The 25758-nt window shown below is 38.6% G+C and overlaps 1 pseudogene; it reads left to right on the top strand.

Annotated features, from left to right (window-relative positions):
- Positions 1–25758, top strand: part of LOC123253525 — a 73182-nt pseudogene that overhangs the window by 914 nt on the left and 46510 nt on the right.

Below are 25758 nucleotides of genomic sequence, written 5' to 3'. Positions count from 1 at the left end.
CAACTTCCTGTCTTCTGAGATTTGATGACTGTGCGATCTATAATATCATCCTGAATAATAAAACTATTAAACATATCCCTGTCAATAACAGATCCTTGGGGACCTCCACTAGAGACCCTTCTCCGTATCATCCATTCAATAATTTGTTCTCCTTAGGTCAAGTCATTCAATCAATTCTGAATCTGTCGATCAGCCAGACTATGTCTCTAGCACGAATCCAAATATATGTTGAGAGACTGTCAAATATTTTCCTGAAGTTCAGTTATACTATGGTATTCTACTGAGCAGGTACATGAGGCAGTGGTTAGGGCAAGGCCTAAAGTCAGGAAGACTCATCTTCCTGAGTTCAAATCTGGCCTCAAACACTCATCAGCTGTGTGACCCTGGGTGAGTCATTCAAACCGGTTTGCCAAAGTTTCCCCATCTGTAAAAATGAGCTGGAGAAGGAAATGGCAAACAACTCCAGTATTTTTGCCAAGAAAACCCAAAATGGGGTCACGAAGAGTTGGACACAACAGAAAAAAGACTCAACAACAACATGGTATTCTCCCTGGATAATAACCTGTGGCAGATCAAACTGGGCACAGATTGCTTACTCCTTATATTCCTCAAACCATTCAAAGTCTTTTTAACTCTCTCAAAGTCCTAAACACCACCCCACCCACTCTTATAACCTACTCTTTTTTTTTTAAACCCTCACCTTCAGTCTTGGAGTTAATACTGTGTATTGGCTCCAAGGCAGAAGAGTGGTAAGGGTAGGCAATGGGGGTCAAGTGACCTGCCCAGGGTCACACAGCTGGGAAGTGTCTGAGGTCAGATTTGAACCTAGGACCTCCCTTATAACCTACTCTTGATAAAACCAAGTTGGCTCTTAGTGATCACTATTTCCTTTCCTAAAAGATCACAAATTACCCCTTTAAATTCCCAAGATATCCACAAGGGATCCAAGATGAAAAATACTACCCACAGCCAAAGAAGGAACTATTGGTATCTGATTGCAGATCAAAGCATAACAACTTCTACTTCATTTCCTTAATGAGTTTTTTTTTTACCATATGTGTCTTGTGTCATGGCATGAGGAATATGTAAATTCGTATTACATGAAAGCACTGGGATAACTTATATCAGATTATTTACTGCCTGAAAGAAAAGGGGGAAAAGGGAGGGAGAAAATCTGAATCCTAAAATGTCAGAAAACGATTGTTAAAAATCATTTCTATGTATAACTGAAAAAAAGCAAATAAAACAAACAAAAAAAATCAATATGCTCTGGAGGGGCAGTTAGGTAGCATAGTACAGAGTCTGCCAGGACCTGGGTTCAAATCTGACCTCAGACACTTCCTAGCTATGTGACCCTAGGCAAGTCACTTAACCCAGGTTGCCTAGCTCTTGCCACTCTTCTGTCTTGGAATTGATACTAAGACAGAAGGTAAGGGTTTAAAAACAAAACCAAAAATCAATATGTTCTAGAGTTCTGCTAATAGTCAAACTAGCCAGCCTGTAGTTTGAAGAATTTACCTTTCCTTTTTGGGGAACTAAAACATTTGCCTGTCTTCTTTTTTGTCTCATTTATTCTATTTTCTACGACCTTTCAAAGGTTACTACCAATGGCTTAGTAATCACACCTCCCAAATTCTTACTCCACAATACAGTTCATCTAGGCATGGTTCCTTAAACTAAGTGAAGACGTCCAAGCACTCTCTTACTATGTCCTCCCTTAACTTGGCCTTCGATCCTCTGTTAATTGCTTTTGTTCAGTATTTCCCAATTCAAAGTTCATAATCCTAAGAGAAGAAAGAGAAGCAAAATAAGACTTAAATAGTCTTCTTCCTTTCTCAAGCACTATTTCCTTTTCTGAGGTACACTTCCTACTTTTTACCTAATTCTCAATTCCACTCAGTCCCTACTATTTAAAACATTCTACAGCATACTTGCTGAATACCTACTATTAGTTTACAGTACCATTCTTCTGGGACCCAAAGTATGATCAACTGGATAGGGTGCTAGCTGGGGTAAGGAAGACTGAGTCTGAATTTTGTCTCTGACACTTAGCTTTGTAACCTTAGAGAAGTAATTTAACCTCTCAATGAGCCTCAATTTTCTTATCTGCATCATGTGGATAATAATACCTGTAGTGCCTTATATTTTTAGTACAAGGCAGTAGTGAACCTCCAATGAAATAATTACATATAAGTTCCAAATGCTATAAAAAAGTGTTATATATTATTTTAAGACACAGTCCTTGCCTTCAAGGGAGCTCCTTCCTATTTCAAAAGCAAAATAACATTCCCAGAAATGACTGTAATAAAAGACAACACATAAATGCCATAAACGTGGTGCCAAGTGTTATGGGGTTTTTAAAGAAGGGAATATTACCTCTGCTTTTCAGAATCAGGGGGGAGCTTCAGAGAGGAAGTGGCATTTGCATGAGGTTTTGAAGAACAGGTAGGATTTCCACAGGTGGGGGAGGGGCACAGAGAAAGTGATTCCAGGCAGGGAAAATGGTATAAGCAAAAGTGTGAAGGTAGGAAAGAATGGAAGCTCAATTAGGGAAGAGCAAGTAATTCATTCTGGAGCTCAGAACGCTAGTAAAGGAGAAGTAGAGATAAAGTCCACAAGGTAGGAGGATATAGCCAAAACCACAGAGACTCCTCTAAGACCCTCCTAGGTCAGGGCAAGGAATCTGTGGAAAATGGGGAATCGATAAAGGTTTGTAAGCAGGGGAGTGAGTGATATGATCGATCATAACATAACACATTTTAGGTAGATTAATTTGTATAATATAAATTGGAGGGGACAGAGATTGAATAACAATTAAGAGATTTCTGCTGTAGTCTAAGAGAGAAGTAAAGAAGGCTTCACCTAGGAGGAGGAAGAGAAATGGGGAGAAGGATGAGTTAGAGACATTGTAGAGGAAGAATCAAGTAGATTACAAATGCGGAGGGAGAAGAGACTGGAGGGATCATCTAGTTCAACTTCCTTTGGAAAAGGAAGGAATTAGAAGGAAAGTAATAAGTTGGAGAAAATTTTATAGGGAGTCTTATATCAAAAACATATAGAGAACTTTGTCAAATGTACAAGAGGAAGAGCCACCCCCACCCCCAACTGATCAATGGATAAAAGATAGGAACAGACAGTTTTTGGATGAAGAAATCAAAGTCGTTTATAGGTATATGAAAAAATGCTCCAAATCCCTACTGATTGGAGAAATGCAAATCAAAACAATTCTGAGATATCATCTCATACCATCAGGCTGGCTAAAACGACCAAGGGGCAAAAATAACAAATGTTGGAGGAGATATGAGAAATGGGGACCCTCATACACTGTGGGTGGAACTTTGAACTGATCCAGTCATTTTGGAGAGCAATTTGGAATCACACCCAGAAAGTTATAAAACTGTGTATACCTTTAGGTCCAGCAAAACCTCTGCTGAGTCTTTTCCCACCCGAGGAGATCTGGGGGAAAGGAGAAGAACCTCTATGTTCCGAGCAGCTCTCTCTGTGGTGGCAAAGAACTGGAAATCGAGGGGATGTCCTTCTATTGGGGAATTGTGGTTTATGATTGTGATGGAATATTACTGCACCCCAAGAAACAATGAGCAGGTTAATTTTTTTTTAAGTGGATAGAGCTACATAAAGCAGTGAAATGAGTAGAAACAGGAGGACACCGTTATCAAGCTTTAGAATGAATATTTAAAGAGTAGCTTATGAGTGTACGCTTCCAGAGAAGGAACTGAAAAACAGAGACATGAAAGACACAATCTTTTTGGCAGGTGATAACCTCTGAGGTGCTGGGAGCAGGCGAAGGGGCTGAGATGCCTAGGAATACATTGAATTAAGTCCATTAAAAAAAAGAAGGAGGAATTGAAGCCCGGAGAGGGAAAGCAACTTGTCCCAAAGTCATATAGCTAGTAATTAAGGAAGTCAGGGCTTGAAACCAGGTTCTCCAATTCCAAATCCAAACTGACTGGCTATGAGCTAAGGAGAGAGGGCGAGTCACTACTTAAAGAGGAGTGAGATTTTTGTCCCTCCGAGAAGCCTGTAATCGGTACAAAAGATGATAAGGAAGTCCAAATGGCAATCTGGTTTGTATGAGAAGGTGGTAAACTGATGCTTAATCTGAGGATATCCAGATACATAGAAGGAAGAGTCAGCAAATGGAGCCTGGGAGGGAAGTCTGGGACAGTGAAAGAGATTTGGGAATAGAGAGGCTAGCCGAAGCCGAGAAAGGAAATGAAAACAACAAAGAAGAATGTAGAGAGAGAAGGGATGACAAGGTGGTAGAGGTCGAAACCCCGGAGACTTCATTAGGGCCAGGGACCAAAGGAAAAGGAGGGGCCAGGGAAGGAACAGAGCAGTAGACTACAAAGAAAACCAAGAGAGTGAACACAAAGGAGGAGTGATTTTCAAAGAGACTAGATCAACAAGAGCTATAGCAAGGGGCTTATGGAATAAGACAAACTCATTGGATTTGATGCTTGTTAGGGATACTGGTGACCTTTGAGAGAGCATGGAAAGAGCCCTGAACTTGGAGCACGGAGTAACCTGGATTCGAATTCTGGCTCTGACATTTCCTGGCTCATAGTTAGCCTTCTTGAGACTCAGTTTCCTCGTGTTTAAAATGGAAAAGAGAGATGCTCCCTGCCTTATAAGAGTTTGTTATCCAGGTCCTTTGTAAGCTCGAGAGGATTGCATAAATGAGTTTTGGCAATTTCAGTGAAGTGGTGGGGATGGAAGCTGGCTTACAAAGGGTTAAGGGCTTTGAGCAGGTGGTGTGAGGCTGGAGAGGTGCAAACTACTCTGTAGCTTCAGGGGATAGATTGCAGGTTTGAGCGCAGGTTGTCTTTAGGATCCCAGAGGGAGGCCTGACCAGGTTTCTTGGCAGACAGGAAGGAGCCAGAGAAGAGGGAAAAGATTGAAGATGCCAGAGATAAGGGACAGAGGGAAGGCCCCAGAGAAGGTGGGAACAGACCTGTTCCAGAGCACAGGTGAAGAGGTTAGCCTTGACTGGAAAGAGGGAGCAGGAAGGGGGAAAAAGTCAGGTAAAGATCTAGAGACTTTTCAGAGTAGAAAAAGAAGGATGCTGAAGGAGTTTATGTTGACTACACCCTGCTACATCCATTTCAGATAGTCTGGCCTCAAGTTCAGTGTGTCTCAGGACACATTCACAACTAGCTCATCTTCCTTAAATTTCTGTATTTTGTTTTTTCCAGTTACATGTAAAAATAATTTTTTTAATTCACTTAAAAACATTTTGAGTTTCAAATTCTCTCCTTCTCCCCTCTTCTCTCCTCCCCCTTCTTTGAGAAGGCAGGCAATTTGATACAGATTATACATATGCAGTCAAGCAAAACTTAGTTCCATATCAGCTGTGTTGCAAAAGAAAACATAGACCAAAAGAAAAAAACAACAAAGGAAAATAAAAAAATAAAATTATACTTTAATCTGCATTGTCAATTCTTTCTCTGGGGGTGGATAGCATTTTTATCACAAGTCCTTTGGAATTATCTTTATTACTGTATTGCTGAGACTAGCTAAGTCATTCACAACTGATCATCGTACAATATTGCGGTTCCTGTGTACAATGTTCTCCTGGTTCTGCTCACTTCACTATGCATCATTTCAGATAAGTCTTTCCAGATTTTTCTGAAACTATCTTGCTTGTCATTTCTTACAGCAAATCATGCACCACAAATCGTTCAGCCATTCCCCAACTAATGGGCCTTCCATCAATTTCCAATTCTTTGCGACCACAAAAAAAAGCTGCTATAAATATTTTTGTACATAGAGGTCCTTTTCCTTTTAGTTTTTTATCTCTTCGAGATACAGACCTAATAGTGATATTGCCGGGTCAAAAAGTATACATGGTTTTGTAGCCCTTTGGGCATAGTTCTGTATCACTCTCCAGAATGGTTAGATCAGTTTCCAACTCCACCAAAAGTATATTAGTGTCCCAATCTTGCCACATCCCCTCCAACAACTAGCTCGTATTTTCAATAGCACCCCACCTCAGCTCATTCTCTGAGGCACCCAAGCTCATAGTCATCTATAATAAAAAGTGAGCCCTTTCCGTCTAAGGGTGACTACAGGCCAGTCTGAAAATGAGAGAAGGTTTCAAATAGACCTTGGGAATGTAAAAACTCCAAAAATACCTTTAAAAGAAACCAAATGTATTTTGGCCAGCACAGCATTAGAAGGAAGAATGGTTTTACATCTTGCTTCTAAATCCTGTTAAAATCCAGTCTAGACGTTTGAGAATTAGAGACAATCACCCACAATCTCTGCAAATTGTAAGGAATCTCAGAGATGCCCTCTAGTACAACTAGGATAGGAACAGAAATATTATCTAGTCCTGTACTAGGAGGCAGTAGGCTTGACTCATGCTGTCTTTTGTTAAGCTAATTTCTTGAGTGCCTTCGGAGCTTTAACATTCGAAAATCTTGGTTCCCAACAATCCCAACTAAAAGTCACAGGGAAAAGAGCCAGAGCTGGACAGTTACTTCTCAGCAGCTGGAGCATCTACCTCCAAGAAGATCCCTGAGGCCTTGTTTAATATCAGAATGATGTTGACAGATTTAACCCACTTTGGTTAATTTATACCAGGCCACCTTGGAATTGACTATAAGCAAGTAAACCACTCCAGCAATTTTGTCTTGCATATCTAACCCTAAGAGCTACTGTATATTGGGCCACAGTGATAGCAGCTTTCAATCTTTCCTTATAATCTTAGATACCAAAGTTCGCTTTAGAACAGCTTACAAGGCCCTTAAAAAATAAAGAGTGTGAGATAATCATCAATAATTCAAATCCACAAGCATTTATGAAGTATCTACCATGGGGGAAGCATGGTGCTGGGGGATTTGGTTACAAAAACAAAAAGGAAAACAGCCCCTGCCTTCCAGCTTATAGTGAGAACTGGAATGTATTCAGCACAGCTACATCTAATATCCACAGTCTACAACCCACAGGTAACTGGCTAACCGCTGTATAGCCACTCTTGGGAAGGCAGAAACTTTTTGATTTTGGATGAAATTACGATGAACTGAGCCACAAATACAATCATGCTATACAAATCAGGGCCACTGAAATCAGACAAGAGAGCTAGATGGAGATATTGTCCCTAAAAGAGATCAAGTAAAGGTGCACTGATTATAAGGGAAGAGAGAGAGAGGGAATAAACATTTGCATAGTGCCTACTATGTGTTAGGCACTGGGCTAAGCGCTTTTACAAATATTGTTTCATTTGGTCTTTCCAGAAACCCTACAAGATAGGTGCTGTTGTTATCCCTATTTCACAGTTGAGGAAACTGAGGCACAGAAGTGATTTGCCCAGGGTCACACAACTAGTAAGTGACTGAGGCCAAATTTGAAGTCAGATCTCCCTGACTCTGAGTGCTCTTTCCACTGTGATACCACCTGCCTCCTGTGCGATTATATGATTATAAGAGCAGGCAAACCTGGTCTATGGAAAAGTACTTTTGCTTTTATGATCCTTAGGAAACTAAATAAAAATTCTGCCAGAACTCTTCAGTCTCTTCAATTGTCTTCATATTTCCTTAGAATTTTATTGGATACAAATTTAATCATATAGTTATATATAATTATATAATATTATGACACAATATTATATACATTATATAATTATAATTATTTAAATAACTCATTACATTACACTGAAAAGGAATCACTGCAACAAAAATGAATAGCACAACCCACATTCAGAGGAAGGACTGCAGGAGAGGAAACATATAAGAAAAACAACTGCATGAACGCATGGGTCGGGGAGGACCTGATTGGGGATGTAGACTCGAAACTACCACACCAATGCAACTATCAACAATTTGGAAATAGACCTTGATCAAGGACACATGACAAAACCAGTGGAAATGTGCATTGGCCATGGGTGGGGGGTTTGCAGGGGGTGAAGGGGAAAGTAGGAGCATGAATCATGTAACCATGTTAAAAATGAAAAATAAAAAAATAAAAAAAAATGAATAGCATAACCCTATAAAGTAGTAGCAATTGTTTATTTGTACCTCTGTGTTTTCTTTTTCTTTTTTTAAAACCCTTAACTTCTGTGTATTGGCTCCTAGGTGGAAGAGTGGTAAGGGTGGGCAATGAGGGTCAAGTGACTTGCCCAGGGACACACAGCTGGGAAGTGTCTGAGGCCGGATTTGAACCTAGGACCTCCCATCTCTAGGCCTGACTCTCAATCCACTGAGCTACCCAGTCTGCCCCCCTCTGTGTTTTCATAAAAGAGGGCATGCCATTTACATAGGGCTTTAAAGTTTGTAAGGCCCCTTATATATGTCATTTGAGCCTTAAAACAACCCACGTGGCAGGTGTTACCAGTATAATTACTTCCATTTTATAGATGAAGAAGCTGAGATCAAGAGGTTAAATGACATTCCCAATGAAATGAAGTTAATAAGTATCAGAGGTAAGATTTGAGGTCTTTCTGACTTAAATCCAAGCACTCTAGCTGTGCTGCCTCATGAAAAATGATATCTGGTGTTTATATAATGTTTTAAGATTTACAAAGTGAATTATATCCATTCTTTCACTGGATCTTCAAAAACCCCCCAAGGAAACCAAGGCTCACTCAAGAGTTCAAAATACTTGCTCAAGGTCACATGGCTAAGAACTGTCCATGTGAACCAAGGTCTTAGAGTTCCATCCATCATAAGTCACAATATGTGGACACTACTGCACAAGGCTGTTGAGAGGAGCAAGTAAGAGAATACACATAAAGAGCTTTGCCTGAAAGAATTGGAATAGAAGGGATGTTCATTAATTGGAGAATGGCTGAACAAGTTGTAGTATAGGATTATAATGGAATACTATTGTAACATAGGAAATAATGAGTAGGACAATTTCAGAAAAATTTGGGAAGACTTACATGAACTGATGCAAAATGAAGTGAGAAGAACCAGGAGAACGCTGTATATATTAATAGCAATACTGTACAATGATCAACTGTGGATGATTTAACTATTCTCAGAAATACAATGCCAAAGGACTTATGATAAAAAATGCTATCAACTTCCAGAGAAAGAACTGAAAGAGTCTGAATGCAGATCACAGGATACCATTTTTTCACTTTACTTTGCATTTTTTTATATGTGCCTTCTTCTACCACCGCATGACTAATATGGAGATATATTTTCATGATTGCATATATATAACCATTGCACATGTATATTTAGAACTCAAAATGTTAGAAAAAGAATGAAAATTTGTTTTTACATGTATTTGGGAAAAAATAAAATATTACTGGAAACATTTAAATAAATTAATTTTTTAAATAGCTTTGCTAAGTTTCAAATGTTATAGAAATGTTGGTTGTTGTTATATATAATCTAGGCAGAAGCATATAGGAGATTTAATTTTCTAACTATTATAAAAACACAAAAGAAATGCTCAGGAAAAGAATGTAGAAAATGCTAGACCTCAATACTAACAAAAGTTGCTAGTTCCTCCTCCCACCAGAATGGTAGCATGGCAGGTAGAAATTTGCTTGGAGCAAAGAAATAGTCAGGCTACTACATCATCATACTCTGTATTGCTCTGTTGCCATATCCTGAAACATCAATGTTGGCCAAGTGTATCAAACACCATCATTTGAGAGTATATGCTGTCAGTTCCAACATTTCAGAAGTGATGTGATTACCAGAATCAAGTTGTGAAATAGTGTCCAAGATTCACCAACACCATTTGGACATCAAATATCTCATCTTCTAAGATATTTCTAGTTTGCCTTTCCACACCATGAACATGTCAATTTAGTTTTTGGGAAATCTTAAAGGATTCTCTATTTAAGGGGCAAGAGGAGATTTTTCAAAGTCTAATATCATTGGCATTTCCTTTTGAGATAGGAGTAATATGTGTCATGGGGATGAGGTAAAAGGTATTGAAACTATTCTTGACTGTTAGATCAGGGGACTGGTTAGGGCTCCTGAAAAAGTTTATTGTTGTTGAGTCATTTTTTAGTTGTGTCTGACTCTCCATGACCCCATTTGGGGTTTTCTTGGCAAAGATATTGAAGCGCTTTGCCATTTCCTTTTCTAGCTCATTTTACAGATGAAGAAACTGAGGCAAATGGGGTTAAGTGACTTTCTCAGGGTCTTCCTGAGTCTTCCTGACTTTAGGTTAGCACTCTCTCCCCTGTGCAACCTTGCTGCCCTGACATAGTTTCATGGTAGCCCAAGTATAAAAGCCAACCTATAAGGAGGTAAGAGTTACTCTCCCAACCAGAGGCAGGGAAGCTGGTTCAGTTAAATCAATGCTGTATTTCTACTGAGTTTCCTTTCCATACTTTGACTAAGTAAAACTTCCTTAACTTTTAGATTACAATTTCATTCAGTTCCGAACCTGAAGCACCAGAAAAGCATGAATCAAATCCAACCTGAAAGACCCATGATGACACTATAATGAAATACATCCTTTTAATAATAATGTTAGCTGGCACTGATATGATTTATTTATTTAAACTTTTACCTTCAGTCTTAGAATCAATATTAAGTATTGGTTCCAAGGGAGAAGAGTTGTAAGGGCTAGACAATTAGGAGAAACTGACTTGCCCAGGGTTGCATAGCTAAGAAGTGTCTGAGGCCAGATTTGAACCAAGGACCTCCCATCTCCAGGCCTGGCTCTCTATCAACTGAGCCACCTAGCTGTACTCATTTTAATATTTATAAAGCACTTTACACACAATATCTCAGAGGAGTCTCACAGCAGTCTTGTGGGATAGTTGCTATATATATTATTAGAGTGCGTCCCTTTTAACAGATGAAGAAACTGGGGCTGAGAGAGGTTATGGGACTTGCCTAGGTCACACAGCTAATAAGTCTCTGATACAGAATCTGAACTAATGTCTTTTTAACTAAATTAACTACTGTCTTGCATTTAATCTAGTGACCAATTTTCTATTTAGATTATTACTCTTCAGTTACCTAGCATGTCTTGTATGTTCCCTGGTTAACTCAGTTTTGTAAAGCAGAAAGTTTTTTTCACTGTAGAGGCCTGAAAACATTGAAAATTAGCCCAATTTATGAAGCAGGCAAATTTCTGCATTCTCCCCAGTATGATTGAATCAATAAATAAGTCATTGGAGTCCCTAAAGATTATTATCATAAATATAGGTATTCCTTCCATTGAAGTAGCATGCAACTCATCCATGCCTGCCCATTCTGTATAATTCTTCGTCCATGTTCTCTCAAAAATCCATGAGGGAAGGAGGGAAAAGGGGAAGATCTAAAACATTAAAGACCTTCCTTTAGATCTCATAGGTTCATAACTTTACATTTGGAAGGGATCTTTAAGACTACCCAGTCCAACCTCCTCATCTTATAGATGATACAACTGAGGCACAAAGTAGTTAAGCGATTTGATCAGGGTTGCATAACTACTAAGAATATGAGGTAGCCATGTGTGGATATCAGTGGAACACTATAGAGGAAAATCAGTGGTCCCTCACTCTCATTATATATCAAACTACCTTCTTTTATGCTGCCCACATTTTTTTGATGACACTCCTTATATAGCCACTTCTCTGAAATTCCTTATTCATAATGTGTTGTTACCTGCTCAAGCCCACCATGGGACTTTCCAGTATTTTCTAGGTGACTCATAACTTAACTTATTCCAAGACTGTGTGGTATTCTGACATTAAGAAATTTTTAAAGATCAAAAGACAGAAAAAATGAAAAGAAAAGGTCAAATATCTCAAGTAAATCATGGAGAGGGAATTTAAGAATCAATGAATATCTTAAACATCTATGAAAGCCTTAAACAAAATAAAAATACCATAATACCTTATATCAAGAAATCATAAAAGAAAATTGCCCTGAAAGAAACCAAAAAGTGGAAATTCTTAGGAATGTTATAGACAAAATCCAGAGCATGCAGGTTAAGGAAAAATACTAGAAGCAACCAGAAATAAGAACTCAAGTATTATGGAGCCACAGTATCACACAAGATTTAGCAGCCACTCCTATAAATAGAAGACAAGTTGGAATATGACATTCTAATAGTCAAAGAACCTAGGATTATAATGAAAAAATAACCTACTCAGCAAAACTGAATATAATCCTAATGGAAGAAAATGGATCTTTAACAAAATAGAGGACTTTCAAATATTCCAGATGAAATGACTACAGCTGAGTAGAAAAATCTGACATTCAAATACAGTACTGAAAAGAAGCATAAAAAGGCAAACATGACTGAGAAATCATAAGAGACTAAACAAGGTTAAACTATTTACATTCTTATATGGGGAGATGATACACGTAATCTCTCAAAATTTTATCATTACCAGAGGAATTAGAGAGAGTTATTACATAAAGGGTTTGGGCATAATCCTATTAAGTTTGGATAATCACGAAGGAAGAATGGAAGGATGGGGAAGAAGTATATTCTGGGAGTGGGGCAAATAGAGAAGAAGAATGAGGGAAAATATCTTATAAGTATGGGACACAAGGAAGAGTTTATACAATGGAAGGGAAAATGGGGAGAGAAAATGGACATCTGAACCTCATGCTCATCTGAACTGGTTAAAGAAGGAAAGAATACACATAAAGACAAAATTGGGTAAAAGTGCGTTTTATACAATAGGAAACAGGAGGAAAAGATGTTGAGAAAAAGAGTGGTCAGGGACAAGAGAGAGGGTAGATGATAGGAGGCAGTAGTCAGAAACAAAGCAGACTCAAGGTGGGGACAGGATAGAAAAAGAGAAGCAGATAGGATGGAAGAAATATATGATTAGCATTTATAACTGAATTTAATGGTATAAATCCATTCACAAAATAGAATAAGATAACAGAATGGATTAGAAACAAGAATTCAACGATATACTATTGTTTATAAGAAGTATATCTGAAACAGAAAGACATACCTCTGTATGTCATTAAAATAAGGGGCAAAATCTAACATACTTCTGCTAAAGTAAAAAAAAGGTAGTCATACTCTCAGACAAAGCAAAAGCAAAAATAGTTCTAATTAAAAGAGATAAACAGGAAAACTACATTTTGCTAAAACTTACCATAGACAATGAATTAATATTAATACTAAACATATAGGCACCAAATGGCATGGCGTTTCAATTTTTTACAGAAAAGTTAAATGAGTTACAGAGGAAAATAGACAGTAAAACTATGCTAACAGGACACCTTAATTTATTCCCCTCAGACCTAGATAAATCTAACATAAAATAAAAAAAGAAAGAAATTAAAAAGCTGAGTAGAAATTAGAAAAGTTACATGTGAAAGAAAGACCTTTGGAGATTATTGAATGGGAATAGAAAGGAATACCCTTTGCTCAACTATATATGTTACTGTCACCAAAACGGATCATGTAATCATAATAAAAACTGGGGGCAGCTGGGTAGCTCAGTGGATTGAGAGCCAGGCCTAGAGACGGGAGGTCCTAGGTTCAAATCTGGCCTCAGACACTTCCCAGCTGTGTGACCCTGGGCAAGTCACTTGACCCCCATTGCCTACCCTTTCACTCTTCCACCTATAAGTCAATACACAGAAGTTAAGGGTTTAAAATTAAAAATAAAAAACCTGATCAACTAGTACATTGATATTAGGGCATAAAAGCCTCACATATAAATGGAAAAAGCAAAAATATGTATCTTTTTATGACATCAATGCAATAAAAATTACATTCAATAAAGGGCTTTAATGAAACTAAAAAACAATTCTAAAGAATAGTGAGTGAAAGAACAAATCATAAAAACAACCAATAATTTCATTAAAGATAATGACAATAATGAAGCAACATATGAAAATTTTTGGGATGCATTCTGAGCAGAGTTTAGGGGAAATTTTATATTTCTTAATGGTTATAGCAATGAAAGAGAGATGGAGATAAACGAAATGGGTATGCACCTAAAAAAACACTAGAAAATCAACCAATTAAAAACATCCATTCAATACCAAAATAGAAATGTTGCAAATCAAAATCAAATTGGGGAAGGGGGCAGCTGGGTAGCTCAGTGGATTGAGAGTCAGGCCTAGAGACGGGAGGTCCTAGGTTCAAAGCCGGCCTCAGACACTTCCCAGCTGTGTGACCCTGGGCAAGTCACTTGACCCCTATTGCCCACCCTTACCACTCTTCCACCTATGAGCCAATACACAGAAGTTAAGGGTTAAAAAAAAAGTTTAAAAAAAATCAAATGAGGGGGAGGGATGTGGGAGTAGAGTACAGGCCAGGACCCAGCTGAACTCTTCCAACATTCCTCTCCAAATAACTTTAAAATAATACCTCAAAGGGGCAGCTGGGTAGCTCAGTGGAGTGAGAGTCAGGCCTAGAGACAGGAGGTCCTAGGTTCAAACCCGGCCTCAGCCACTTCCCAGCTGTGTGACCCTGGGCAAGTCACTTGACCCCCATTGCCTACCCTTACCACTCTTCCACCTATAAGTCAATACACAGAAGTACAAGGGTTTAAAAAAAAAATAAAAAAAATAATACCTCAAATAAAGTTTTGGAATGACAGAGGCAACAAAAGGCCATTTTCCCTGCCTAAGACAACTTAGTACATCTGCAGGAAAGGTTTGTTACACTAAGGTTGTTGCAGCAGGCTTGGAGTATAGCAGGAACACCAGCAGTGGGCTTTGGAGGTAGTTGCAACAGTAGCAGTAGTAGTAGCTTCAGTAGTTCTCATACCAGGGATGATAAAAGGGAATTGGACAACTGGTGAGAAAAAGATTACAGGAGACCCTTTGTAGATACTGGGTGCGAATGGCACTGTTTGGCAACTCTATTGCTCATAAACAGTTCTGGGTTGCAGTTCAAAGATGGAGAAAAGCAGACTGTGGTTGATCACAAGAAAACTGAGGCATTAGTACTTGTGGTTGCAGGGGAACAGAGGCCTTTCCTGGGTAAAGACTGGAGTACAGATCAGAAGAGCAGTTACCACACCATTCCCAGAAAAATACTATCTTGGAAGTACTAAAAACTCATAGATTCCCATAACTAGCTTTGAAAACTGCAGCATTAAAAAGCCTGAAGCTTGGCACACTACCTCTCCATCCCGAGGTGAGCAGAACCCAACTTGAACCAAAAATTCAAAATGAAGAAAAAGCTGGGGAAAAGAGGAAACAACAACAAAAACCCTGACCACAAAAAAATTCTAAGGTCACAGGGAAGACCAAGACATAAATTTAGAAAACAACAATGTGAAAAGACTTACAAGCAAAGCCTCAAAGAAAAATGCTAGTTGGAGTCAGGACCAGGAAGAATTCCTGGAAGAGTGAAAGAAAGCTTAAGAATGATAGAGGAAAAATTGGGAAAATAAATTAGAGTAATACAAGAAAATTAGGGAAAGAGACTTAATAGCTTATTAAAAGAAGCACAAAAATACTGAAGAAAATGTAATCTTAAAAAACAGAACTGGTCTTATGGAAAAGGAAGTACAAAAAGTCACTGAAGAAAAGAACTCCTTATAAAGTACAACTGCCCAAAATGAAAAATAGGTACAAAAGCTTGCTGCAGAAAATAATTCTTTAAAAATAAGAATTGAGTGGGGACAGCTGGGTGGCTCAGTGGATGGAGAGCCAGGTCCAGAGATGGGAGGTCCTGGGTTCAAATCTGACCTCAGATACTTCCTAGCTATGTGACCCTGGACAAGTCACTTCACCCCCATTGCCTAGCCCTTACCACTCTTCTGCCTTAGAACCAATACCCGGTATTGATTTTAAGACAGAAGGTAAGGGTTAAAAAAAAAGAATTGGACAAGTAGAAGCTAATGAGTCCACAAGGCTTCAAGGAATAAAAAACAAAAAAAGTCAGAAGAATGAGAAAATTAGAAGAAAATATGAAATATCTCATTGGAAAAACAACTGACTTACAAAATAGATCAAGGAGAAATAATTTAAGAATGATTGGACTGATAAAGCAAGGTGGCTCAGTAGATAGAGAGCCAGGGCTATAGACAGGAGGTCCTCAGTTCATATCTGGTCTCAGATACTTCCTAGCTATGCGACCCTGGCCAAGTTGCTTAACCTCCATTGCCTAGATCTTATAGCTCTTTTGTCTTGGAACTAATATTTAGTATTGATTCTAAGACAGAAGGTAAGGGGTTTAAAAAAAAGAATGATTCGACTACCAGAAAGTCATGATCAAAATAAGCGTCTACACATCATATTTCAATAAATTTAATAAAAATTTACCCAATATCTTAGATCCAGAAGGCAAAACAGATATCAAAAGAATCTATCATTTACCCTTTGAGATACCAAAATGGAAACTCTCAGAAGTATCAGCCAAATTCCAAACCTCTTGGGTCAAGGAGAAAACATTAAAAGCAGTCAGAAAGAAACAATTCAAATATTGTGGAGCCACAGTCAGCATCATACAAGGTTTAGTGGCTTTTACATTAGAGGATCAGAGCACCTAGAATATAATATTCTGGAGGGAAAAGGAACCAGGATTACAACCAAGAACAATTTATCCAGCAAATCTGAGTATAAATCCTTCAGGGGAAAATGGATATTTAATATAATAAAGGACTTATATGCATTTCTGATGAAAAGATCAGTGCCAAATATAAAATCTGACATTTAAACAGAAGACTCAGTGAAGCATAAAAAAGGTAAAAATGAAAAAGTAATCATAATAGACTTAATGGAGTTAAACTATTTATATTCCTACATTGGAAGATGATAAGAAAGAGAGATATATTAGGAAAGGGGAAAGGAACAGGTGAAATGGGGCAAATTTTCTTATATAAAGGAAGTATACAAGGAAGAGCTTTTAAAATGGAGGAGAAAATGAAGGGAGGGGGAAATGCTGGAACCTTACTCATTGGAATTGATTCATAGAGGAAAGAATATATATATACACTCAGTTGTATATATAGATATAGAAATCTATCTTACCCAATAGGAAGATAAGAGGGAAAGGGAATAAGAAATATGGGAATGGAAGTTAAGAGGAAAGGTGGATCTGAGGAGGCAGTAGTTAAAAACTAGCTTTTGAGGAGGGACAGGGTAAAAAGAGAGAAAAGGAAAATAGGATGGAGAGAAATGACCAGTTGGTGATCCTAACTGTGAATGCTAATGGGTTGAACTAACTCATAGAAGAGAAGGGGATAGCAGAATGAACTGGAAACCAGAATCCAATGATATGTTATATATAATACACACTTGGAACACAGAAAGGCTCACAGAGAGTTGAAATGAAGGGCAGGAGCAGAGCCTATTATGCTTTAGCAGAAGTGAAAACAGCAAGGATAGCAAACATGATCTCAATCCAAGCAAACACAAAATTAGTCCTAACTGGAAGAAATTTTGCTAAAAGGTACCATAGATGATGAAGTAATATAAAAAAATTTTGCAGCTAGATTCTCTGATAAAGGCCTCATTTCTCAAATATACAGGAACCAAAGTTTATAAAAACAAGTCATTACCTAATTGATAGTCAAAAGATATGAACAATTTTCAGAAAAAATTAAAGCTATCTATAGTCATATGAAAAAATGCTCACAATAATTATTGATTAGAGAAAGGCAAATTAAAACAACTCTGAGGTATCACCTTATGTCTATCAGAAATCACAAATACTGGAGGGAAAGAGAGAAAATCAGTATATTAATGAACTGCTGGTAGAGCAATGAATTGGTCCAACCATTCTGGAAAACAATCTGGAGCTGTGCCCAAAAGGCTATAAAACTGCAATCCAACAATACCACTCCTAAGGCAGTACCTCAAAGAGATAAAAGGAAAAGAAAAAGCACCTATATGTACAAAAGTATTTATGGCAGCTCTTTTTGTTATGACAAAGAATTGGAAATTGAGAGGATGCTCATCAATTGGGGAATGGCTGAACAAGATGTAATATCTGATCGTGCTATAAAAAATGATGAGGGAATGGTTTCAGAAAATACATAGAAAGACTTATTGAACTGATGCAAAGCAAAGGGAGAAGAATCAGAAAATCATCATGTACAGTAAAAACAATGTATTGATGATCATCTGTGAAAGACTCCACTACTATGATCAATACAATGATCCATGAGAATGCCAAAGGCCTCCTGATGAAAAAATACTCTTCCTTTCCAGAGAGAGAACTGATAAATGCACTGAAGTATGATTTTCTCACTTTATTTTTTTCCTTTTCGCATGATATATCTAATGTGGAAATATGATTTGCAAGATTTCATATATATAATTGATACCATTATTTGATTTTTCAGTGGGTGGGGATGGAGTGGGAGGGAGGGAATCTGAAATTCAAAATTTAAAAAGAGAAGAATGTTATAAATAACAAATATTTTTAAAAGGTTGTAAGCACTTTGAGGACAAGGACAATATTTTTGTTTGTTTCTCCGGTGCTTAGCAGGCACTGAAATGAAAATCAACAGAATGATGAAGAAAATTGAAAGAAGAAACTGACACTTGAAGGAAGCTACAGAAGCTAGGAGATAAAGACAAGGAAGGAAAGATTTCTAGGCACATGGGATAGCAAATCAAAGTTCTTGGTATAGGGAGATGGAGTGTCATTCATGTGTAAGGAATAGCAAGCAAGTCAGTGTCTTTGGACTGAAGAGTACATGGGTGGCAGGGAGGGAGATAGACATAATGTATAATAAAACTGGAAAGGTACAGAGGGGGCAAGTTATAAACCAAGCATAGGATTTTATATTTGATTCTGGAGGCAAAGGTAAGCCAGTGAAGTTGAATGAATGGTGGTGGGGAAGGCAGGGCAGGGCATGATAGGGTCAGACCTGTGTTTTCAGAGGATCGTTTTGAAAGGTGAATAGAGGATGGAATGAAGTAAGGTGAGGGGAGACTTGAGACAGAAAGACTAACTAGCAAATTACTGCCATAGTCCAGGTAAGAGGTGATGAGAATTTTCATTTACTGGCCCACTTAGGTAGTTAGGATTTGTGATCGTACTTCTCACCCACCCAGCTAGTTAGAGCTTTCCCACTGCTGGCTGAAGTCCATCCCAGGTTGCTTCTGGCACACTTGGGCTCTGTGCCACAAACAAACCCTCCTAGCCCCAGCAAACAACAGCAGTAACAAACAACAATATACTATGAGAAACATCAGCAAAATTCTTCCATTGATTCTGATCCCAAAGTGGAGAGCCTTTTGTGTCTTAACTTAAATATCCTCTGACAAACTGAAATGCATTCTCTTACAAGAACAGCTGGCCTGGGGGTTATGTTCATCATCAATCTGGACATGGGGGCCACGATGCGGTGTTGTAGCAAGTATGGGACCATATGATTCCCTTAACCAATCATGATGTAGCTATTGCTGCCAAATAATGCTCTTCATGCCAATCAGTACTTACCTTTGAGAGACTGGTATATGCCATGTGGTCCTCGACCTGTCTCTGATTGGCTAATTGATTATATTGGCCCTTTTCTCTGACAGTTTGTTTGCCTTTGCTACACTATTCAGGATATGGGATTGCAGTGCCAATTAAGTTTCCTAATGCTACAGACATTATCTTTACTGTAGGCCCCCTTATACTCCAGTGTTGTTTCTGATCAGGGGGCCCATTTCACTGCAAAGGCTCTGGATTGTGCCCACTGCTACCATAATTATTAGTCTGCCCATCTTCATTACCATACTCAGGCAGCTGATATCACAGAACTGTGTAATGGACTTGTGAAGCAACAACTTCATCATACTCTCGAGTATGAGAGTTCAGTATCTTCTGGAAGTCTTTGATAAGTCAAAAAAGAAGTTCATCCTTAAGAAGGAGGGCTCTCTATCTACTCCAGTGATTTCTTGGATCTGCCTCTTAGGAAGACTTTCCTGACCAAGATGGACCACCTTTGGATATAATCCCAGATGACCCTCATGACCCTTCCATGTTCTACTCTCTGTTCAGGGTCACTGGATTCTTGATTTTTCTGTCCTCTTATAAGGGTCCATACAACCTGGCGAATGGTGTAGGTCCCCCTTAATTGGCAGATTTTTTTCTCTGACACGATTCACATAACTCCTTCCCAGAAAGGTTTGGGAGACCAGAGAGTGAAATTATTGGGAAGGACTTTGCTTTTTAATGACAAAGGAGAAATAAAATTAGCTTCTTATAATCATGATGACCAGAAGTTTACTTGAAAGAAAAAAGCTTAGAGTAATTTAAAAATCCTGGATGAAGATGATAGGGAGTCTTTTTCAGGCCCCATGGAAGAAGATGGTAGGTCCTCAGCCAGTTCTCTAAAAGGATCAATATTTAGTACTATCCCTGACCATAGTGCTTCTAAGGTGGGGGAGGCGTTTATTGGTTGGCCTAACGCTAAATGTTTGGGATGAATTCTGGTCTCATTTTAGGCCTTGGAATAGGTTGCACACAAGGATCCTGTGCCCACTTAGTTGTTTTGATTCAGATGATACAAATCTGAGATTAGGAATTGTAACGTTAGATATATCATCCATTCAACAAATCTGGTTTTCTTAACGCTGTTCCTCGACATTATGATTATTTTAGCACAGAAAACTTTTGTGTACTGCTCCTGACTTCATTTTCCAACTTTTCTAGGGGAAGATGGTGTTGTTTATATACATATATTTCTTCTCCATTAAAACGTAGGCTTCTTGAGGGCAGGGACTATTTTTGCTTTTGCTTTTTATGCCCAGAGTTTAGCACAGTGCCTGGCATATCACAGATACTTAATAAATAAATGCTTGTTGACTGATTAATAGTGTTCACAACTAGCTAAGAGGTAGCCATTGGGAGCCCTGGGTATCATTCTCCCCAAACGGATTTTGTTGTAATAAAAAATGCTTAACTGTAGACCTAGAGGGGCAATTCTTCTTTTTTTAAACCCATAACTTCTGTGTATTGGCTCCTAGGTGGAAGAGTGGTAAGGGTGGGCAATGGGGGTCAAGTGACTTGCCCAGGGTCACACAGCTGGGAAATGGCTGAGGCCAGATTTGAACCTAGAACCTCCCATCTCTGGGCCTGACTCTCAATCCACTGAGCTACCCAGCTTCCCCCCTTAGAGGGGCAATTCTTAATCACTTTCTTAATCACTTTGTATGTAGATGGAATACTCAGTTTATTTTTTTTAATAAATTTTATTGTTGCTAGAATTATCTCTTCCCCTTTGAAACTGAATCCTTCCTTGTGACAAAAGAAAAGCAGGTAAGCAAAAGTACTCAGTACTTCAAGGCCCAACCATGTCTGACAATATGTGCAACATTCTGTCTTCGCAATCTCTCACCTCTCTACAAGATGAGGGAGGCATGTTGTATTATCTGCTTTCTAGGACCATGGCTGATTTTTTAATTAATCAAAGCCTAGATTTCTTTTTAGTTCTTTTCTGATTTTGATAGCACTTGATAGCATTCATAATCCAATTCGCTGGCCTACCTGCCAAAAAAGGAGAAAGAAAGAAAATGCTACAAAATCCAAAAAAACCCAAAGTGAAATAAAATGTTTGGACATATTCAGGAGACTCCTTTTAGGCCCCCGGGGGACAGACAGCCTTTTGTCCACCAAAGCAGAGTTGGGAATCATTGGCTATAGCTTTGGGTTTCTTACATATAATCTGCATCCTCTCACCCTTATCAAATTGGAATATTACTGCTTCCCACCCTCTGTTGTCTTATGATGTCTTTTTGTTTTTCAATAGCACAGATAGCTGGAAGCCCATTTCCTTGTTTCCCTCCCAACCAATCAGAAACAGGGGCACTCCATATTCTCTTTAATCACCAGGATGCTTTAAACAAATAATATATCAGTTCACAGCCTTCTTTTGTGTCTTAAAAGAAGGAAGACACAAGGCAAATCCCTATAGCCAATTTAGGCTTTTACCAATTTCTATGTAATTACAAGGAAAGCATTGGATCAAGGGACTTATTAAATAAACATATTTACAATATGGAACTTTATCAAGAGGGAGTTGATAACTAATGTTTATAAATACTTGTATAAGAACTATTAATTTTAAATTTACAATCTTTACAGCTGCTAAACACCATTCCTTTTGGGCTCTCTTGTTGAACAGTGTTCCATGATGGGGAGGGGGGGAACAATGGTGCAGGCAGGAAGGGGGGAGGGAATGCACCAAACACTTACCTGTTCAGATAAAATGGAGATATCATTAGCAACTAGCAATATGAAGTAAGTGATCATGGCTTCCCTCGTTTTTTCCCCCCATAAATTACACTAAATAACCATAATGTTGCAATTTAGTGGTCCAAAGTTCATTCTATTCAGCAGGCCATCCATAGTCAACAGTTTAAAGAAAAGGGGCCTGCTGAGAAAATAGTGGTCTAATCAGATACCATAAAATCAGGCTGATGAGATGAGTCCCATTTTCTTTCTTTCTTTTTTTTGTAAGCGGATTCTAATGAAGCAACACATGGTGTGGATTCCCAACTTTGGTTCTCTCTCCCCACCCCCAGCATTCAGTTTGGCTGCCTCAAGTCCCAAACTATGAGAGGGGTGCCACATCTCCCAAGCTGTGTACATAGAGATGGTAGTTAAATGAGATTTATTCTACTCCTGATTTCCAGCCCCTCAGAGATATGGGAGAATGTTAGAAATCTGTCAAATCCAATCAAGTAAAAATCCTAGCAGTCTATTTCCCTAGAAGTTATCAAATGATTCCAAAAAAGAGACCGGATTCTTCTTTTGCCACCTACCTTTGTATAACCCCAAATGAAAAGCAAGGCCTCCACTGTTTAGTGGGGTGCATATAATATAGCAAAAGGCCGAGTGGAGTTTCTGGGTTGTACAGAACACTTTTCTCTCTAAAATGATCCTGTAAATTATAAGTAAGTGTGCAGACACTGTAGAAAGCAAGAGGGAAGGGCACAATAATTATCTAGGGTAGGGGGTCTTCACCTTTTTAGCATCATGTACCCCCTTTGGCAATTTGATAAGTTCAGTTAACAAAATATTTTAAAAACAAATTTGTGGAGCCTCGGTTAAGTATCCCTGGTCTAGGCTCAAATGCATTCTTGGATTAGGAACACCTATTTCAGCATGACTAAAAGCATTTGTACCATTGCTAAATCCAATGCAGTGGCTTGAGGCAGATCTGGGATAACATTTGGCAAGTGTGACTAGAAAATAAGACCGAGGAGAGGCAATGGGAGCAGCCAGAGAAATGTGAGAAATTGAGAAAGTTCTGGAGCTAGCAACACTCTTGAGTCCAAAGATTATTAACCTAGGGTGTGTGAACATGGTTTTTTTTTTAATTTTTAATTTTTAATTTTAGTTTTAAATATTTTCCCATATTTACTTGTTTCATATGTGAACATGTTTTAAAGATATTTTGATAACTGCATTTCAGTGAGATTGGTGTTTTTGTAATTGTATGGATTTTACTTTAGACACTTAAAATGTTATTCTGAGAAGGGATCCATAGGTTTCCCTAGACTGCCCAAAGACTTCAGGACACAATGCAGTTAAAAAGCCCTACCCTGGCTGTTCCCATTTCTGCAATCCTTTATTGATCACAAAAGGCTTTCTTCATAAAGAAAATTTGCATACAATTACCATTAGACCCATATTATAGATGGGGAAACAGATCAACAGAGGAAAAGTAACTTTCCAAAGGTCAGAAAAGGCATGAATACAAATGCAGAGTTGCTTATTTCGTTTTGAGTTCAGGAATACCATCCTTTCCACTAAATATAAAATTTCTAACCAAAGAATTACAGAGTCGAAAAGGACCCTGGAAGCTATCTTGTCTGGGCTATCTTGTCTAATGCATATCTGAATAATAATTTCCCTCTACAACATCCTAGACAAGTACTCATGAAATCTCTGCTGGAAGACCATTCAGTATGGAGGAACTTCCTACATCCACAAGGCAGTACATTCCAATTGTGGACAGCTCTCTCATTGTTAGGATGCTTTTCTTTGCATATAGCTTAAATAGTGCTCTCTTTAACTTCCACTCATTGCTCCTACTTAGTCCTGCCTTTTAGAGCGAGGTAAAACAGACCTACACCCTCTTCTATATGCCAACTCTTTAAATCCTCAACGACGGCCAAGTATGTTCCCCAAGTCTTCTCTTCTCCACTCTATTGCCATCTCTAGCAATTTCAACTGGTCTGACTACAGTGGAAAAAAGCAGGATTACTTCCTCCCTCCTTCTGGAGTTTATGCCTCTCTTAATGCAGCTGAAGTTTCCATTAGCTTTTACTGCTTCCCTATCACATTGCTGACAAATAGTAAGCGTTGCAATTCACTAAGACCACCAGATAAACTGGCCTCTTCTATTGATTGCGTTGAAAAAGCCCTCAATTGTAAGACTTTACATTTGTCTCCATTAAATTTTACCTTTTTAGATCTGGGTCAATGTTCAAGCCTTTGGAGATTAAATTAAAAAATGCTAACTCTGTCATTTGACATGTCAGTAATATACCCCATCCTCCCCACCAAATTCCACAGTTTGGGATCTTCCTTCAAGTTGGTCAACTGGCTCCTATGTCTTAATGTTGCTAGAGTGCTAAGCTGCACAGAACACTGAGGCACTGTTGCAGACTTCCTTCCATAATTACACTGAATACACTACACTACCCCTCCTAATGTGCACAGAAATCCGGGGTTGATGGAAAAGACTCCAGTTATATTATGGTTTCAGTAGTGTCTGACTCTTTGTGCCCCCAGTTAGGGTTTTCCTGGCAAAGGTACTGGAATGGTTTGCCACTTCCTTCTTTGGAAATCATATTTTAACTTTCCAATTTTATTTCTTGTTGTTCCTTACTATATTACCCCACAGAGCATATAAGTGGACTCCTATATATTAAAGCATATAAGAAAATGGAGCAGAAAAAAAAGAGTCTTCATCCTGGGCAGCTGACCTGAAATACTTAGACCCAGTAAAAGAAGAAGCTTGAACTATCTGAAGGGGACAATATCGATGCAAGTCCTGAACTTGCTGTTGTCCCTAAAGAAAGAAAGTCTGTCTGGCCATCCATGAGTTATTATCACACCAGGACTATGTGCTGTTGATTTGATCTGAGTGACTATCAGCTTGTCCCCAGCTTTACCATACAAATTGAAACTGCTACCCAGAATAGTCAACATCTCCATTCCCACTGAAAGATAACTGCGTTTTCCAGACCCAGAACATTGAATTGAAAGGTCTCAGTAGAAAAGAGGTGCTAATTTAATAAGTGGATCTTGGAAATTTTCCTGGTGTTGTTTTTCAGAAATAGGACATGTTTACAGATGAGTAAATGCAAAGTTAATTGAGAGGAGAGAAGGCCCTAATAACCGCAAGGAACAAAGAGGCTTAATGGAAAATATGGTACCTAAGTTGTGTTTTATAGGAACATGAGGAGTCTGAGAGGCAGAAGCATTCTGAGAGGTAGATGCATTCAAGTCATGGAGGATGACTAGATTGTACTTGTGTTAATACACAGATGGGAGATGGAATGTTGAGTGCAGAAACAAATGAATAGGTCCATCTGGTTGGAACACATCAATCAATCATCAACATGAATTTAATAAGCCCTTACCATTTGCCAGGTACCAGGCTAAGTGCTGGGGATACAATGAAACTGGAAAGGTAGGTTGTAAAAGGTCTTAAATGCCAAGCTAAGGAATTTGCATCTTATCCTAGAAGCAACAGGGGGCCACTGAAGATATCGGTTTGTTTTTAAATTACATTTTTTTAAACCCCCACCTTCCATCTTGGAGTCAATACTGTGTATTGGCTCCGAGGCAGAAGAGTGGTAAGGGCTAGGCAATGGGGGTCAAGTGACTTGCCCACGGTCACACAGCTGGGAAGTGTCTGAGGCCAGATTTGAACCCAGGATCTCCCGTCTCTAG

The sequence above is a fragment of the Gracilinanus agilis genome, chromosome X, assembly GCF_016433145.1.
Source record: "Gracilinanus agilis isolate LMUSP501 chromosome X, AgileGrace, whole genome shotgun sequence".
NCBI classification, from domain to species: Eukaryota; Metazoa; Chordata; class Mammalia; order Didelphimorphia; family Didelphidae; genus Gracilinanus; species Gracilinanus agilis.
This window is presented reverse-complemented; position numbering and strand designations above follow the sequence as displayed.